The following is a 17,781-nucleotide window of genomic DNA, read 5'->3' as shown; positions in this document are numbered from 1 at the left end:
TTTCCATTTTCTTAGCTTGGTCTGAATTTAATAAGCATATCTAAGAAATGGAGTGTGTTGATGACCATGAACTGCATACAGTTCCGTTGATCTCTTTGGTGAAAGTGGTTGGAAGTGAAGAATTGTAGCTCTCTGCCACTACCTAGTATTTGGGGTGGGATTGCGGGTAGGGAGGCTAAGAGGGGATGCAGAAAAAAAATCCTATTTTTATCAATCACTTGGTATTGTTGTCTCAAAAAATGCATTAAATATCAAGGATCTAGAAGTTGGGCCCAGTGAACACTCTTTAAGCCTCCATTTCTATTTCAAGAAATCAGGAGTTTTGACTAAATGCTCTTGAAAAGCATTTCTTTATGTTTCCCTGTGGATGACCCCGTAGGCCAAATTTGAAATATGTTGACTTTGCCTTTTCTGGGAATCTTATTTAAAAAATGCAGATTCTGATTTAAGGCTTGGGTTTTTGCATTTCTAACAAGTTCCCACAAGATGCTGATTCCGCTGGTCAGAAGAACCATGCGTTTACAGCAAGGCTCTCAGCCAACATGAATTATCAGAGGGATTAGAAAATGGCACTTATCAGCCTTAGCATGACATACGGTTAAAAGGACAGCTTGAGAGTCAGAGTCCTAGATTCAAACTTTGGCCCTGTCCTTGTTCACTGCACACCACTGGACATATTACTGAGCTACACTGAGCTTCGGATTCCTCATTTGCAAAACAGAAGCATGGGCATTTTCAGAGAAGACTGAATGAGATAACAATATTACTTGTAAGATTCTTAGCTAAGGGCCTGGCACATAGTAAGTGCTCTATAGATATTAATTAATGTTGGCATAAAGGCAAACGAATAGAGCATTTATGAAGAATCATGCTGCAGTATGAGCCTTTGCTTCCTTCCAAGGGTGGATATTTACAGAATGCCTCTAGAAGCAGTGCATAAAGTTGGAAAGGGCACTGGGCTCTGATTCACGGTGTAGATTCTTCCTCTCATGCTGCCAGGTCATAGTGTTTATTGGGCCTCAGTTTACATGCCTGTCCAGTGGAAAGGTTGAACCCATTTCTTCCTGGTCCAAACATCCTTGGGATATGTTTTAGCTCCCCTGGATGACTCAGTGCTGCGAGCTGCACCAATGAGCTTCAAGGAATCCGTTCCCTATTAAATGAACATAGAGGAGAGGAGAGCCATGGGTGGCAGAAAGCTTATCAGAATTGGATGAAATGCCCAGACCCACAAGAATTAGCTAAGCAGGTGATCTATTTTAAAACCTAATTCTTTTTTAGTAACAGAGAGCCAGGGCAGTGATTTAATTACTGATGGCCTAAATCAGAGGCAAAATTAGAGCTAGTGGGTCCAAATCAGGGCAAAGAGCAGATGAGTCAGCCATCTTGAGGAGGATGGGTCCAATGAACCTCCCTGCTACCTTTCCTGGTCATACATTTCCTTGGGTCTCCACTGTACAGAGCTTTACATTTTTAAACAAATGTACTTAATGCTCTACGGTTTTGTCCATTTTCTAAAGGATTCTCTAAGCATCTGTCAGCTTCTGTCTGAATCATATATAAATGTGTATATGAATCACTTCCTTCCCATTTCACACTATGTTCCCCAACCCCACTCTTTCACAGACACCCCCCCCCACCCCACCATTTAAAGAGTATGTAAAGGAACTGGAGATTCTGTGGTGATTATCATACTAAAAAATGTTATTTCTTTGAAACCCTAGGTACTCATAATTACTCAGGGGGGACCTCCCCACAAGAGGAATTCTAGGGGATCCCTGAAGATTAGGGAGAGAACTGAAAAAGCAGGCCATTCTAAAGAGGGTTTGACCCCTAATGTGACCCCTCTGAACTAGAAAAGAACTTGGGGATCTCATGAGCGTCAATGTGAAGATTAAGAAAATCCTGGATTCTTAGAGACAGAAGGCATCCTAAAAATTACTTAATGCCACCTAAGTAATCTGGTCAAATGTGCAGGTTTTTGGGTAGGATAACTCAGATTCCTGCCCCATCACTAACTACATTTGCTCAACTAAATGAGTAGCCATTTATTGGACAAATTACTTATCCCCTTTAATCCTCTTTTTTCCTCCAATGTAAAAAGGGTAACTACTTTTGTCTTTGGGATTTTGTAAAAATGAAATGAGATTTCACATTTAAAATACATGGGATGATGCTTGGAACATCATCTTAGCTGTAATAATAAGGATAACAATTATAATATTCTAAGGCTTCCCTAATGAGCAGCTTTTTAGGCATTTCTCCAAGTCCTCCAGTGTGAGGGTTAAAGCAGAGATGTCAAACAGCCAGCCTGTGGGCTGGATTCTCTGCAGACTTACTTTGTTTGCCCTTTATAGTAGTGGTAAAAGTGCTTATTTATTTATTTATTTTTGTTACTTGCTTATGTTTTAGAATGGGCTAAGTTACCTTTGCTTCTCCATTCACACTCACTCTTTAGACTCTCTCAATTTAAAACTAATTATATGCTGACAAATCTTTAGGTTTTTAATATATATTTATGTTAAAACATTATTACTGATTAGAATGTGAGGTTGGTCATCTTAGGAAAACTTATCTGTCTGGCTAGCAATTTTGCATCACAGTTTTATAATTCTGCATCACAATCTACATTTCTTGACACCTCTGCTCTAAACTTCTTGTAAAATCAGAAGATCTGGCAAATATGGAGCTCACATTCCTGCATGCCAATTATCAGCTGATGGTGTGCAGGGGCTGTCCCCTTTTTTTGCTAATCATTTTTGTTTGCTTTGCCACAGCCTACACTGTTCTCTACTGTATTACTGTAGTGCTGCTTTACTCCATGAACATTATCTTCTGCATTTGAGTCAGTACTTGAATCTGCCATCTCTTGATATGTTGGTTATAATATAACACCACATTTTATTATGGTTTGACTGGCAATGGTAATCACGATCATGTTATTATACACAGAAGCATCCGCTGATGATTTGAGAGAATGCCATGTAACAGAATTCAGTAGCCCATTTGGGGCACCTGCCCAGATCATGCTCAATTCTTTAAAATTGTATGCCCTTCTCACTCGCAGCCCTGTTGAAGGGAGAGGAGTTACCTAAACAGCACCAAGTACTACATGGGACTGACTTCACCTTGGTCACAGGTGCATGGACCAGAAGTCAACACCTTATCCCAGCCAAATCAGTCAGAATCTCTTTTCTAGTAGTTCTGAACTGGGATAATGAGAAGCTGAGTCTGGCTGATGGTGGCAGTCCTGGAGCTAACAGTTCAGGCAGAGTTGAGTTGGAAGGAGGTGGCAGGAGACAAAGCCAAAGGCCATGCAAACCAAAGTTCTGGAGAAGCATATGGTAGGCAAGAGTCGCCAGGAGAAGTCAATCTGCAAAGAGAAATAGGAAAGCAGAGCAGACTGAAAGATGAGCAGTGGAAATGCCTCTGTGGCCTCCCAGAAAGACAAATAGTATCAATTTCTGACCTTCCAGTTCCTGGAATTGAACAGACAGGTAGTAAGCCCTTCACCATCTTCACTCTCTCATTCCCTGACCTTTTTAGTTTTATCTTATTTTTTTATTTCACTTTAAGTTCTGGAATACAAGTACAGAACATGTAGGTTTGTTACATAGATATACATTTCCATGGTGGTTTGCTGCACCTAACAACCCGTCATCTAGGTTTTAAGCCCCACATGCATTAGCTATTTGTCCTGATGCTCTCCCTTGCCTTGACCCCAACCCCCTAACTGGCCCTGGTGTGTATTGTTCCCTTCCCTGTGTCCATGTGTTCTCATTGTTCAACTTCCACACGTGAGGGAGAACATGCCATGTTTTGTTTTCTGTTACTGTGTTAGTTTGCTGAGGATGATGGCTTCCAGCTTCATCCATGTACCTGCAAAGGACATGATCTCATTCCTTTTTATGGCTGCATAGAATTCCATGGTGTATATGTACCACATTACTTTTACACAGTCTATCACTGATGGGCATTTGAGTTGGTTCCATGTCTTTGCTATTGTAAAAAGAGCTACAATAAACGTACGTGTGCATGTGTCTTTATAGTAGAATGATTTATATTCTTTGGGTTTATACCCAGTAATGGGATTTCTGGGTCAAATGGTATTTCTGGTTCTAGATCCTTGAGGAATTGTCACACTGTCTTCCACAATGTTTGAAATAATTTACATTTCCACCAACAATGTAAAAGTGTTTCTGTTTCTCCACAGTCTCCACAGCATCTATTGTTTCTTGACTTTTTAATAATTGCCATTCTGACTGGCATGATATGGTATCTCATTGTGATTTTAATTTGCATTTCTCTAATGATCAGTGATGTTGAGGTTTTTTTTCCTGTTTTTGGCCATGTAAATGTCTCCTTTTAAGTGTCTGTTCATATACTTTGCCCACTTTTTGATGTTTTTTTTCCTTGTAAATTTGTTTAAGTTTCTTGTAAATTCTGGATATAAACCTTTGTCAGATGGGTAGATTGCAAAAATTTTCTCCCATTCTGGTGGTTGCCTGTTCACTCTGATGATAGTTTCTTTTGCTGTGCAGAAGTTCTTTAGTTTAATTCAATCCAATTTGCCAATTTTTGCTTTTGATGAAATTGCTTTTGGCATATTCATCACAAAGCCTTTGCCCATGCCTATGTCCTAAATGATATTGCCTAGGTTTTTTTCTAGGGTTTTTATGGTTTTGGGTTCTACATTTCAGTCTTTAATCCATCTTGAGTCGATTTTTGTATAAGATGTAAAGAAGGGCTCCAGTTTCAGTTTTCTGTATATGGCTAGCCAGTTTTCCCAGCACCATTTATTGAATAGTAGATACTTTCCCCATTGCTTGTTTTTGTCAGGTTTGTTGAAGATCAAATGGTTGTAGATGTACGGTGTTATTTCTCTGGTCTCTGTTCTGTTCCATTGGTCTGTATATCTGTTTTGGTACCAGCACCATGCTGTTTTGGTTACTGTAGCCTTATAGTATAGTTTGAAGTCAGGTAGCATGATGCCTTCCAGCTTTGTTCTTTTTGCTTAGGATTCTCTTGGCGATACAGGCTCTTCTTTGGTTCCACATGAAATTTAAAGTAGTTTTTTTTCTAATTATGTGAAGAATGTCAATGGTAGTTTGATGGGAATAGCATTGAATCTGTAAATTACTTTGGGCAGTATGGCCATTTTTTCATGTTGTTGATTCTTCCTATCCATGACCATGGAATGCTTTTCCATTTGTTTGTGTCCTCTTTTATTTCCTTGAGCAGTGGTTTAAAGTTCTCCTTGAAAAGGTCCTTTACATCCCTTGTTAGCTGTATTGCTAGGTATTTTATTCTTTTTGTAGCAATTGTGAATGGGAGTTCATTCATCATTTGGCTCTCTGCTTGTCTATAGCTGGTATATAGGAATGCTTCTGATTTTTGTACATTGATTTTGTATCCTGAGACTTTACTGAAGTTGCTTATCAGCTTAAGGAGACTTGGAGCTGAGGTAATAGGGTTTTCTAAATATAGAATCATGTTGTCTGCAAACAGACACGATTTGACTCCCTCTCTTCCTATTTGAATACCCTTATTTGTTTCTCTTGCCTGATTGCCCTGGACAGAATTTCTAATACTACGTTGAATAGGAGTGGGGAGAGAGGGCATCCTTGTGTTGTGCCGGTTTTCAAAGGGAATTTCTCCAGCTTTTGCCCATTCAGTATGATATTGGCTGTGGGTTTTTCATAAATAACTCTTATTATTTTGAGATGTGTTCCATCAGTACCTAGTATGTTGAAAGTTTTTAACTTGAAGGGATGTTGAATTTTATCGAAGGTCTTTTCTGCATCTATTGAGATGACCATGTGGTTTTTGTCATTGGTTCTGTTTATGTGACGGATTACATTGATTGATTTGCATATGTTGAACCAGTCTTGCATCCCAGGGATGAAACTGACTTGATTGTGGTGAATAAGCTTTGTGATGTGCTGCTGGATTTGGTTTGCCAGTATTTTATTGAGGATTTTCACATCAGTATTCATCAGGGATATTGGCTTGAAGTTTTCCTTTTTTGTTGTGTCTCTGCCAGGTTTTGGTATCAGGATGGATGATGCTGCCCTCATAAAATGAGTTACAAAGGAGTCCTTCTTTTCAATTGTTTGGAATAATTTCAGATGGAATGGTACCAGCTCCTCTTTGCATCCCTGGTAGAATTTGGCTGTGAGTCCACCTGGTCCTGGGTTTTTTTTTGTTGTTGTTGTTGTTGTTGTTGTTGTTGTTTTTGGTTGGTAGGCTATTAATTACTGCCTGGATTTTAGAACTTGTCATTGGTCTATTCAAGGATCTGTCTTCTTCCTGATTTAGTCTTGGGAGGGTGCATTTGTCCAGAAATTTACCCATTTCTTCTTGATTTTCTAGTTGATTTGTGTAGGGGTGTTGACAGTATTCTCTGGTGGTAGTTTGTATTTCTGTGGGGTCAGTGGTGATATCCCCTTTTTCATTTTTTATTATGTCTATTTGATTCTTCTCTCTTTTCATCTTTATTAGTCTAACTAGTGGTCTATTTTCTTAATTCTTTGAAAAAAACAGCTCCAAAATTTATTGATTTTTTTGAAGTGTTTTTCATGTCTCTATATCCTTCCATTCTGCTCTGATCTTAGCTATTTCTTGTTTTATGGTAGCTTTTGGATTTATTTGCTCTTGCTTCTCTAGCTCTTTTAATTGTGATGTTAGTGTGCTGATTTGAGATCTTTCTAATTTTCAGATGTGGGCATTTAGTGCTATAAATTTGCCTCTCACCACTGCTTTAGCTGTGTCTCAGAGATTCTGGATTCTGGATTCTGTTCTCATTGATTTCAAAGAACTTCCTGATTTTTGTCTTAATTTCATTATTTACTCAGGAGTTATTTAGGAGCAGGTTGTTCAATTTCCATGTAGTTGTGTGGTTTGAGTGAGTTTCTTAATCCTGAGTTCTAATTTGGTTGCACTGTAGTCTGAGAGACTGTTTTTTATGATTTCAGTTCTTTTGCATTTGCTGTGGAGTGTTTTACTTCCAATTATGTGGTTGATTTTAGAATAAGTGCCATGTGGTACTGAGAAGAATGTATATTTTGTTGATTTGGGGTGGAGAGTTCTGTAGATGTCTATTAGGTCTACTTGATCCAGAGCTGGGTTCAAGTCCTGAATATCCTTGTTAATTTTCTGTCTTGTTGATCTGTCTAATATTGACAATGGGGTGTTAAAGTTGCCCACTATTATTGTGTGGAAGTCTAAGTCTCTTTGTAGATCTCTAAGAACACTTGTTTTATGAATCTGGGTGCTTCTGTTTTGGGTGCATATTTATTTAGGATTGTTAATTCTTCTTGTTGCATTGATCCCTTTACCATTATGTAATGCCCTTCTTTGTCTTTTTTGATCTTTGTTGGTTTAAAGTCTCCTTTGTCAGAGACTAGGATTGCAACTCCTGCTTTTTTGTTTGTTTGTTTGTTTTTTGCTTTCCATTTGCTTGGTAAATATACCTTCATCCCTTTATTTTTGGCCTATCTGTGTCTTTGCACATGAGATGGGTCTCTTGAATATAGTACACCAATGGGTCTTGACTCTTTTTTTGGAGACAGAGTCTCACTCTGTTGCCCAGGCTGGAGTGTAGTGATGCAATCTCAGCTCACTGCAACCTCTGCCTCCCAGGTTCAAGCAATTCTCCTGCCTCAGCCTCCTGAATACCTTGGACTATAGGCACCTGCCACCACCACTGGTTATTTTTTTGTGTTTTTTAGTAGAGATGGGATTTCACCATATTGACCAGGCTGGTCTCGAACTCCAGATCTCAGGTGATCTGCCAGCCTCCCAAAGTGCTGGGATTACAGGCGTGAGACACCACACCCAGCCTTGACTCTTTATCCAATTTGTCATTCTGTGTCTTTTAATTGGGGCATTTAGCCCATTTACATTTAAGGTTAATATTGTTATGTATGAAATTGATCCTGTCATCATGATGCTATCTGATTATTTTGCACACTAGTTGATGCAGTTTCTTCATAGTGTCATTGGTCTTTATATTTTGGTGTGTTTTTGCAGTGACTGGTACCAATTTTTCCTTTCCATAGTTAGCGCCTCCTTCAAGAGATCTTTCAAGGCAGGCCTGGTGGCAATGAAGTTCCTCAGCATTTGCTTGTCTAGAAAGGATTTTGTTTCTTCTTCACTTATGAAGCTTAGTTTGGCTGGATCTGAAATTCTGGGCTGAAAAAATATTTTCTTTTAGAATGTCGAATATTGGCTCCCACTCTCTTCTGACTTGCAGAATTTCTGCCTAGAGGTCTACTGCTAGTCTCATGGGCTTCCCTTTGTAGGTAACCTTGCCTTTCTCTCTGGCTGCCATTGACTTTCTTTCCTTCATTTCACTCTTGGAGAATCTGATAATTATGTGTCTTGGGGTGGATCTTCTCATGTAGTATCTTAGTGGTGTTCTCTGTATTTCCTGAATTCGAATGTTGGCCTGTCTTGCTAGGTTGGGGAAGTTCTCCTGGATAATATCCTGAAGCATATTTTCCAACTCGGTTCCTTTCTCCCCATCACTTTCAGGTACTCCAGTCAATTGTAGGTTTGGTCTTTTTACATAGTCCTATATTTCTCGAACATTTCATTCATTCCTTTTCTTTATTTTCTAATCTTGTCTACCACCTTATTTCAACAAGATGGTCTTCAAACTCTGATATCCTTTCTTCTGCATGGTTGATTCAACTACTGATACTTGTGTACGCTTCACAAAGTTCTTGTGCTGTGTTTTTCAGCTCCATCAGGTCATTTATGTTCCTCTCTAAACTTTTTATTCTAGTTAGCAGCTCCTGTAACCTTTTATCAAGGTTCTTATCTTCTTTGCTTTTGATTAGAACATGTTCCTTTAGTTCAGCAGAGCTTGTTGTTACCCACCTTCTGAAGCCTACTTCTACTGATTTGTCCATCTCATCCCCCATCCAGTTCTGCACTCTTGCTCGAAAGGCAATGTGATCATTTGGAGGAGAAGAGGCACTCTAGCCTTTTGGGTTTTCAGTGTTTTTTCATTGAATCTTTCTCATCTTCATAAATTTGTCTAGTTTTGATCTTTGAGACTGCTGACCCTTGGATGGGGATTTTTATGGGGACTTTTTTGTTGCTGATGCTGATGTTGTTGCTTTCTGTTTGTTTTTCTTGCAATGGTCGAATCCCTCTTCTGTAGGGCTGCTGCTGTTTGCTGGGGTTCACTTCATGCCCTATTCACCTGATTTGCTCCCATGCCTGAGATGTCACTCAAGGAGGCTAGAGAACAGCAAAGAAGGGAACCTGTTCCTTCCTCTGGGATCTCTGACCTCAAGGGGCACCGACCTGATGCCAGTAGGAACACTCTTGTACAGGATATCTGATAACCCCTGTTGGAGGGCTCACTCAGTTGGGTGGCATAGGGAGCAGGACCCATTTAATGAAGCACTTTGACTGTCTCTTGGTGGAGGGGGTATGCTTTGCTGGAGGAGACTCACTCATGTGGTCTGCCTAGATTCCTCAGAACTAGTAGGAGGAAATACTAAGTTTGTTGGTCTATGGAGACTAGTCATAGTCACCCCAGTCCCTAGAGGCTCAGACCCAGGGAGATCAGAGTTCTGTCCTTGAGCCTCTGGCTGGAGTTGTGGAAATTCGGCCTCTGACTGGAGTTTCGGGAGGTCCCACCCAGTGAGGAAGGATGGGTCAAGGTCAGGCCTGAAGAGGCATTCTGTCTGCAGTCTGCCACAGCCTTCTCTGACCCTGAGTGCTTAGCATGTTAGGCAGCTATCAGTCCCAGTGTTGGCTATTGCCCCTTCCGCAAGGAGCTCAAAGGGCTTAGACAGCAGACAGCCACAGCTGTGGTGCTGGTCACCCCTCCTCCCAGGAACTCAGCAGGCTTAAGCAGATTCTAGCTTAGTGGCTGTTGAGAATCTGTGCAGCTTCATGGTTGGGACCCTAGGCCCTGGTGGTGTGGGCTCACGAGTGGGATCTTCCGATCCATGGGACGCACAGTTCCATGGAAAAAGTATGTTTTTCTAAGCTGGGTAGCATGCTCACTTACTGCCTCCCTTGGCTGATAGGTGGGGGCTCCCCTTCCCTATGTGGCTCTCAAGTGGGCTGCTGCACCACACTGCTCTTCCTTCCTCTCCATGGGTCACACCAGCTGCCTCATCAGTTCTGGTGACAGAATCTGGATACCTCAGTTGCCAGTGCAGGATCACATGCTGTTATGGTTCTTTTTGATGGGAGCCTCCCATCACTGCTGCTTCTAGAAGGCCATCTTAGTCCCACCCCAACCTTTTTTATTTCTATGATATCATCCTCTCCTAATATTCTCCTACCTCTCAGAATATTCTTTTCAGTCTCCTTTGTTGACTTCTTTTACTATACTTGTTCCCTGGACTCTAAGTTCCCTTTTCCTTTCTATTCATACTTACTCCTTAGACTATCTCAGTTTAAAACTAGTTATATGCTGACATACCTTTAGGTTTTTAATATATTTTTATTTTTAAAATTTCTCTCATTACTTATTAGAATGTAGGGTTGGGGGTTGGTCATTCTGGGAAAACTTCATCTTTCTGGCTAACAGCTGTGCCTGACACAGAGTAGGCATTCAATAAATATGATGAATTAATTAATTAATTAACTGAATTTGTGTCTGCTGTCCAGAAGTGAGCCACCCCCCATGGTCTGCTGCAAGCTCCTGCCACACTGGAAGGCTTTCAGTTTCTCTAATTTGCCAACCACTTTCCTGTCTTAGAGACTTGAAAATAGGCATTCCCCCTGCCTGCAAAACTTTCTCAGTACCCAAAACTTTCTCTTTTGTGACATTCCACATTTCCCAGGTACTTTTTGTAATTATATTCTATTTATTATATTCATAGCCTCAGTTTATTTTCTTATTTTGTAGATATGCATGAACCTCTTTCTTTATCATATACCTGTGTCCTACCCTGATTTTCAGTTTCTTCTCTTCAATATGCTATTAACTTCTTAAGTAAAGGATTTGACTCATTTTGGCATATTGAGCACTTAGCACAGTTTCTAGAGCTAGAATAGTGTTCAATAAATACATGTTTAATGACTGAATGGTTTCCCACAATTTATTTTATCTTATTCTCTCCACAAACCTCACATTTTATGTGAGCAACTTGATTTGATTTTCATTTCTTGAAATCAAAGAACTTTGACCTCGACAATTATAATGCCAAGCAAAAATTCATACTTTGTAAATGCTTTTGCAATCACCTTATTGAGAGACTTGAAAAAAATGACCTTCCACAGTGAGTTCATAATGACATTAATCATTTACATCCCTGTAGTTTACAAGTACATTTACATCGATCATCACAGTTAATTCTCACAATAATCTTGCACAGTAAAGGACACTTGAGACAAAGAGGTCAAACAGCTAATAAGAGCCAGAACCAGAGACCAGGCTTTCTGTTTATAGCACATTGCTCCATGTGGCCTCTGTTGTTACAATTGCAGTGCTGCTACTGCTACTACCACTGTAGCTGTCATTGACTGAGACATACTACAAACCCGGCACTGTACTATGTGCTTCCCCTAATTAGATAAGTTAATCTTCACCACAACCCCATGGGATTGGGACTTTTACTATTTTCTTCTGACAGTTGAAGAAACCAAGGCATGAAGGTATCATGGAGCTAATAAGTAGGTAATCTGATATATGAGCTGAGGTTTTCCTGATCTCTGAAATCGAACTATGAACTACTATCATGTAGTCTATCTTACTACAAAAAGAAGTGGAAGAAGAACATTTGGGATACTGGAAGTTATTCATGCAGAATTATCCAGGGTCATGTTTTGGTAATAATCCCAAACCTTTTGAGGTATAATGAAGATTACACAAAACCTTATGTGAACAGGAAGCACAGAAGGATGTGACTAAATGTGAGCCATTTCAGCAACATCCCCTCTGATACAGGGACTTAGTTAATGCACTTAATTGTTGAGAGATATGTAATGAGATTATTCAGAGCCTTGGCTGCACACTTCTTTCCTATTGTGAATAGTGTTAATTTGCAACGTTGCGTAAGATGCCGGCTGAATGAAAATAGGCTAAATGAAAACTCTATTTTTTTCAGAGTGGGAGAAAAGATAATCACAGTGAGTAATTTGATTTTGATGCACTGCCTTTCTCCTCTCATTTTAAACACCCATACTCTTTATAAATAGGTAAATGTACATGATCACTGAGTAGGCATAGAGAGGCTGAGCACCACAAATATGGCAAAAGGAACTTCCTCCATGTGGGTGCTTCTTGGTCTGTCCTCCACTTGGGTAAGAAAGAAAGGAAGGAGGGAGGGATATAGGAAACATATTCAATTAGTGTGACTCTGTAAGACATGGTATCTGTCTCTCTCTTGCTCATTCTTTAACTGGGTTTGATTCCTCCTGTTACTGAAACTGAGAGAATAGTTAAAAGACTCAGTTGTCACAGCTAGGACTATACCAAGGGACATAAAGGTATGTAAAAAAAACAGAAAACAGAAATGAGGATAGTGATGGAGGATGTGGAGATGGGATTATGTCATATTAGCATTAAAGAACCCAAGTACCTATGTTCTCAAACTAGATTTGATAATGAGTAAGCAAGATAATCAAACAAATACTTATACAATTTAAAATATATTTGATTACCTAATTCAAACTTTCGATAATAATGGCAATGATCACAATAGAAACTTGTATTTTCAAATTCAAAGTTTAAAAATTTCCCAATTGGTCTCATCACATTTGAGTACTTTTTTTTTTTTTTTTTTTTTTGCCCTTTTCAACCTTCCAAATCTGCAGCTTGGTTTAAAAACAAATTGTCTGTATCAAGAGCCCAACCCCCATTTCTCTGGATGTCACGGGGAACAGCTTTCCAAAACCTTTTTTACTTAGTTCACACTCTGAAAGATCAAAGCACTATGCTATGTGCCCATTCCAGAAGTCCCTCTGGGTTTAGTCCATCATGGATATAAATCATTGTGTTTGCTGTGTTTCCAAAATACCCATTCATCATCCGTCTTAGCATTGTTCAAAGAGATGTGGGGTCAGCTCAGCTCTCACCTTGATGAGGTTGTGTGCTTCTGTTTGTGCAGCCAAATGAGCACAGGAGACAATTAGCTACTCACTGCTGTGGCTGCAGCCAAAGGTCTCCCTATGGGTATAAGAAGAGGCATCCTCAAGATGAAGCTCCATTCAGGTAAACAGTGTGGCTCTTGGCCAAGAAGTCAGTGCCTCTTTCTTCCCTCCAATACTGGTCTAGCTTTTGTATAGCAAGACAAAAGCAAACAATGGCCATCCTTTCTCTCCTGGAGTTGACAAGCAGGAGGAAAGTATAAAGCTAGCTTTTGAAAACTCAGCCATTAAACTCCCTGCCACCCCAGGAACCTGACCTATGTCCACTTTCTAACGACAGGAGGCAATTATCCTTTTCTTTAAGAAGCTGTCAGCTTGGAAAAGAGACCACCAAGAGGGAAAGGAATTGCCTTCCCAAAGGGTCTTAATATCAAAACTGGAAGGTCTCTGAATAATTATTGAGTCCAACCTCCTTAATTTATAAATACACCCCAAAGAGAGGAAGGATTTAATCTAAGTCATACAGCTCAATGCTGGCTGCCTCAAATATTAGAACAACTTGTTAATAAGTAAAAGCTGAGTTCACCACTTACTGTTGTTATAGCACGTTATATTGACAGTTTTGATTGCATCTCAGAATGGGAACAGCAAATTCAGAATATTTATTGAGACTCTGAAGTCTGGTTTAAAGTGTGTACTTCAATGGGTTAGGGGATTTTTTGTTAGGATTGGGTAAGGATCATGATGTAATGGTTTAGAATTGGTAGACACAGCAAGGCGAGGATTTTATGGCAAGAGGTTAGAAGCATCTTGGGATATAAAGAGTTGGCTTATGTTTTCTACTGAAGAGTTCATGGGTCTTTCAGAAAATTCTTATGGTGAAAAAGTTGTGTGTGTCTGTGTGTGTGTGTGTGTGTGTGTGTATTTTCCTTTCTGGGCAAAATTTCCTGGAACAGTAAAGCTATGCTGATGAAGACAAGGGGCTGGTAAAGGCATATCACTATAATCAGTAAGCTGTGTAAAAGTAGATAGTTTAGATTCTGAGTCCATCTCCCCATCCCCACCTCCAAATGTATAAATCAAACCTCACTGCAAGCCACACAGCCCTTGAACTGCAGAAGATAAACTGGGAGCCAGGTCCTGAATTCCCCACCCTCTGGCATTTCATGACCCAAGAATGTATTACCCAAGCCAAATGAATAAAGGCCATCCTTGACCTTGAAAACAAAAACTTCCCTCGTAGTCTTATTTTAATCTTTTTTTGAAAGATTAGGGGAAGAAAATAAAAGATAGAAATGAGATAGAGAATATGTGTGTGGGAGAAGTCTGGTACCTCAGAAAGGGGTCCTAGAAGGTCTCTCTGAGGAGGTGACATTTGAGACTTTGCAAAGAACCTGCAAAGAAGCTCTCTAAGCTGAAGAAAGTGATTACGAAAGAGATAGCTTAGGGTCGGACGAAAAGAAAGAATGTGCCTGGCTGGAGCCCAGTGGACAGCGTAAGAGGTAGGAGCTGAAGTGCTCAGAACTACCTTTCAGTGGTTGGTGAAGAGGACCATCTCCAGATTCTCCCAGCAAGGGGGCTGGAGAATATGTAGATGATCAGTTATTTATTTTCCCCTGAGCAAAGTGAAAAAATGCCTCAACTAAGACAGCCGTGGGGCTTCATGGAGCAGTAGATTATTACTATGTTTTTTTTTTTTTTTATTTTTGGTTTGTTTGTAAGAAACATCTGTGACTTTTGGATGGTCTCTTTTTGTTCTTAGCCATTATCACACTCTAACATCCATTTTCATTTCCAGGGTTGAGCTGGATGGTTTTTATGGTACCTCAGCTAAAGAAAAAGAAAATGAATGTACAAAATAAAAGATAAAATTTATCTATTTATTTTTGAATATAAAAAGTATTCCTTATCATTTTTTTTCTAAAGAAAATAAACCTTTTAGGAGGATTTAATTTGACACACCATTTTCTCTTTTTAATATACACACAGGTATTAATTGGACAACTTGCAGTATGCATGCCACTATTATCAACAAATGATGATTAAAACATTTCAAGAGTGTTGTCTGATACTTACATGAAACTACTCCACAGTATATATGCAGGCTTACTGAAGCTGTGTAACAGCTGAAAAGCCAGAAATTCAGTGACTAGTTGAAAATAGCAAGGCATTCAACTCAACCAGAATACTCATTCATATTGTATAAATTCAAACACAGGAAAGTGTTTGTGTGCTGACATTTGAGTGCATGTGAGCTGTCTTAAACGCCTTCTGTTTTCATTATTATAGCTCAAGAAATGAGCAACACCACTGCAGATAAAATCATTAGGCAGAATCTGGAGAGGTTCAAGTGGTATTTGCTTCAAAGAAGGCCTTTCCTGAGGACAGGGTAGGACATCTTTAATGATCTAGAAGCCAGTATTGCTCAGCACTTAAGGTATGGATTTTCAGTTTGAATCTCATTTCTATCCTAAAGAACTAGCTTTCATGACCTTGAAAAGGTTGTTTAAACTTTATGAGCCTCAGTCTCCCAGCCTTTAATATAAGAATAATAATAGTAACTAATTCATAGTACATCTCTGAGGATTAAGTCAGACTGTATGTATGAAGCTTTTAATTCAGGATCTAACACTCAAAATCTCAACTATTATTTTTGTATAGACTAATTAACAGATATATTGCAGTCACTTCCACAAGAAATGGCTGCTGGCTGCTGCGTGTGTGTGTGTGTGTGTGTGTGTGTGTGTATAGGGGTACATGTGTAAAGCAAATAATCAAATAGTATACAGGAGTTAATAATGAAAAGCTGCAGTCCCCTGCTTGCCTTTTTCTATTCCTTATTGAACTCCTCAGAGGAAACCTCTCTAAACTATTTCTATTTTTCTTTTTTTCCAGTGGTTCCTCATATATCTAAATAATATGCCAATACAACATTTCTTGATTCAACAACTTTGGGAAATTATTTTTTTTACTCCATTATATAAGAATTGAAGGTTAATTATGAACTGTGCCCAAGCTGCAAAGGAGGCTGAGAAATTGGGAACTTGGCATTTATAACTTTGTGTGTATATGTTTGTGTGTAGGGGTTTTCTGACAGTAAGAAAAGGGTAGGAATGGTTTTTGAATAGGTTACCAACAACCTTTCTCTCTAGCACCTCTTGCCAACATTAGCACACACTCACAGACACACAGATTAGGTAGATAGAGAGAGAGAGATAGAGGTGAATGATTAATTTAGCTTACTTCCCTTTTATATATGACTGGTTGGCTTCCTATTAGTGAAAGGAACCAGCCGGTTAATGAGGTATTTTTTTTTAAAATCTTGAGGTTGTGCTAGTAGAGAACAAAATGAGCTGGCAGTAAATTTGTAATTTTATTCAATGAAGCACAGTACAAAATGCTAGTCTGAAACCCGCCCTACTGTAACACATTGCCCATATGTGGTCTGTGAATTGGTTCTTCCATGGGAAACACATCAACTATTACAATTGCTTTGTATGGATCATTGTCTTTGGGGAATTAAGGGATAGACCTGTGTGTGCATTTGGAGCAGAATTATGGAGATAGGGCAACTAGGAACAGCCATTTTTTTCTGATAGGGTGACAACTGATACGCACAATCCTGAAACAACTATAGGCAAAAATAAAGTTCGTCAATAGAAGAGGAAAGTGCTCAGAATGTATTCTTCAGAGATTTGCAGAAATCACTTGTGAGAAGGAAGATTCTGGTAGAAAAATAAAATGGTGGCTTAGTTGCAAATATAAGAAAACACAACCAGTCGTTGATTATAGTAAAAGAGCATTTATTGGCTTAAATAAATAAAAATAACTGAACATAGGGTTATAACTGTTATCAGACTTCGTTGGAGTTAAAGGCTCACACACTTTCATCAGGATCTGGTATTCCTCATCTTCCCTATATTGGCAATTTTTGCAGATCAGTATGATGGCAAGATGGTGGCAGCAGCTCTGGTGTTACATACACATAAGTTCAAGTAGGGTAGGGAGAAGGAGCCTGTTGTTTTACTAGCTTCTTCAAAAGGCCCTGTTTGGCCAGTTTAGGTAGGCCTAGAGAAAGGAATACTTTGATTACCTTAAACCTGAGTCACTTCCACTTTATAATGGTGCTCCACCCAAACCATGTAGATAGAAGTGCGGTTGAAGGTGACTTGCTAAAAGAAATATGAAGATGTAGGAGGAATAAGCAATGGGCTTCAGCACAACAGATGCCTACTATGGTGCTTAAAAGAAAAGAGTGATCTCTAAAGTCCAGAAAACATGATAAGCCAGGTTATTCTTCTGTAAAAGGGAACTTTACCAGCAGAAGAAAAATGCTCAACCAGGCACTGTGGCTCATGCCTGTAATCCCAATACCTTGAAAGGCTGAGGCAGGTGGATTGCTTGAGCCCAGAAGTTTGAGACCAACCTGGCCATCATGGCAAAATCCCATATCTACCAAAAAAGAAAAAGAAAAAGAAAAATTAGCCTGTAGTCCCAGCTGCTTTGGAAGCTGAGGTGGGAGGACAGCTTAAGCCTAGGAGGTGGAGGTTGCAGTGAGCTGAGATCATACCACTGTACTCCAGTCTGGAAGGAAAGAGGGAAAGAAAGAAAGAAAAAGAAAGAAAGAAAGAGAGAGAGAGAGAGAGAGACAGAAAGAAAGAAAGAAAGAAAGAAAGAAAGAAAGAAAGAAAGAAAGAAAGAAAGAAAGAAAGAAAGAAA

This window comes from Mandrillus leucophaeus, unplaced genomic scaffold (assembly GCF_000951045.1).
Source record: "Mandrillus leucophaeus isolate KB7577 unplaced genomic scaffold, Mleu.le_1.0 Scaffold222, whole genome shotgun sequence".
NCBI lineage: Eukaryota > Metazoa > Chordata > Mammalia > Primates > Cercopithecidae > Mandrillus > Mandrillus leucophaeus.
Note: the sequence above shows the minus strand (reverse complement) of the source record.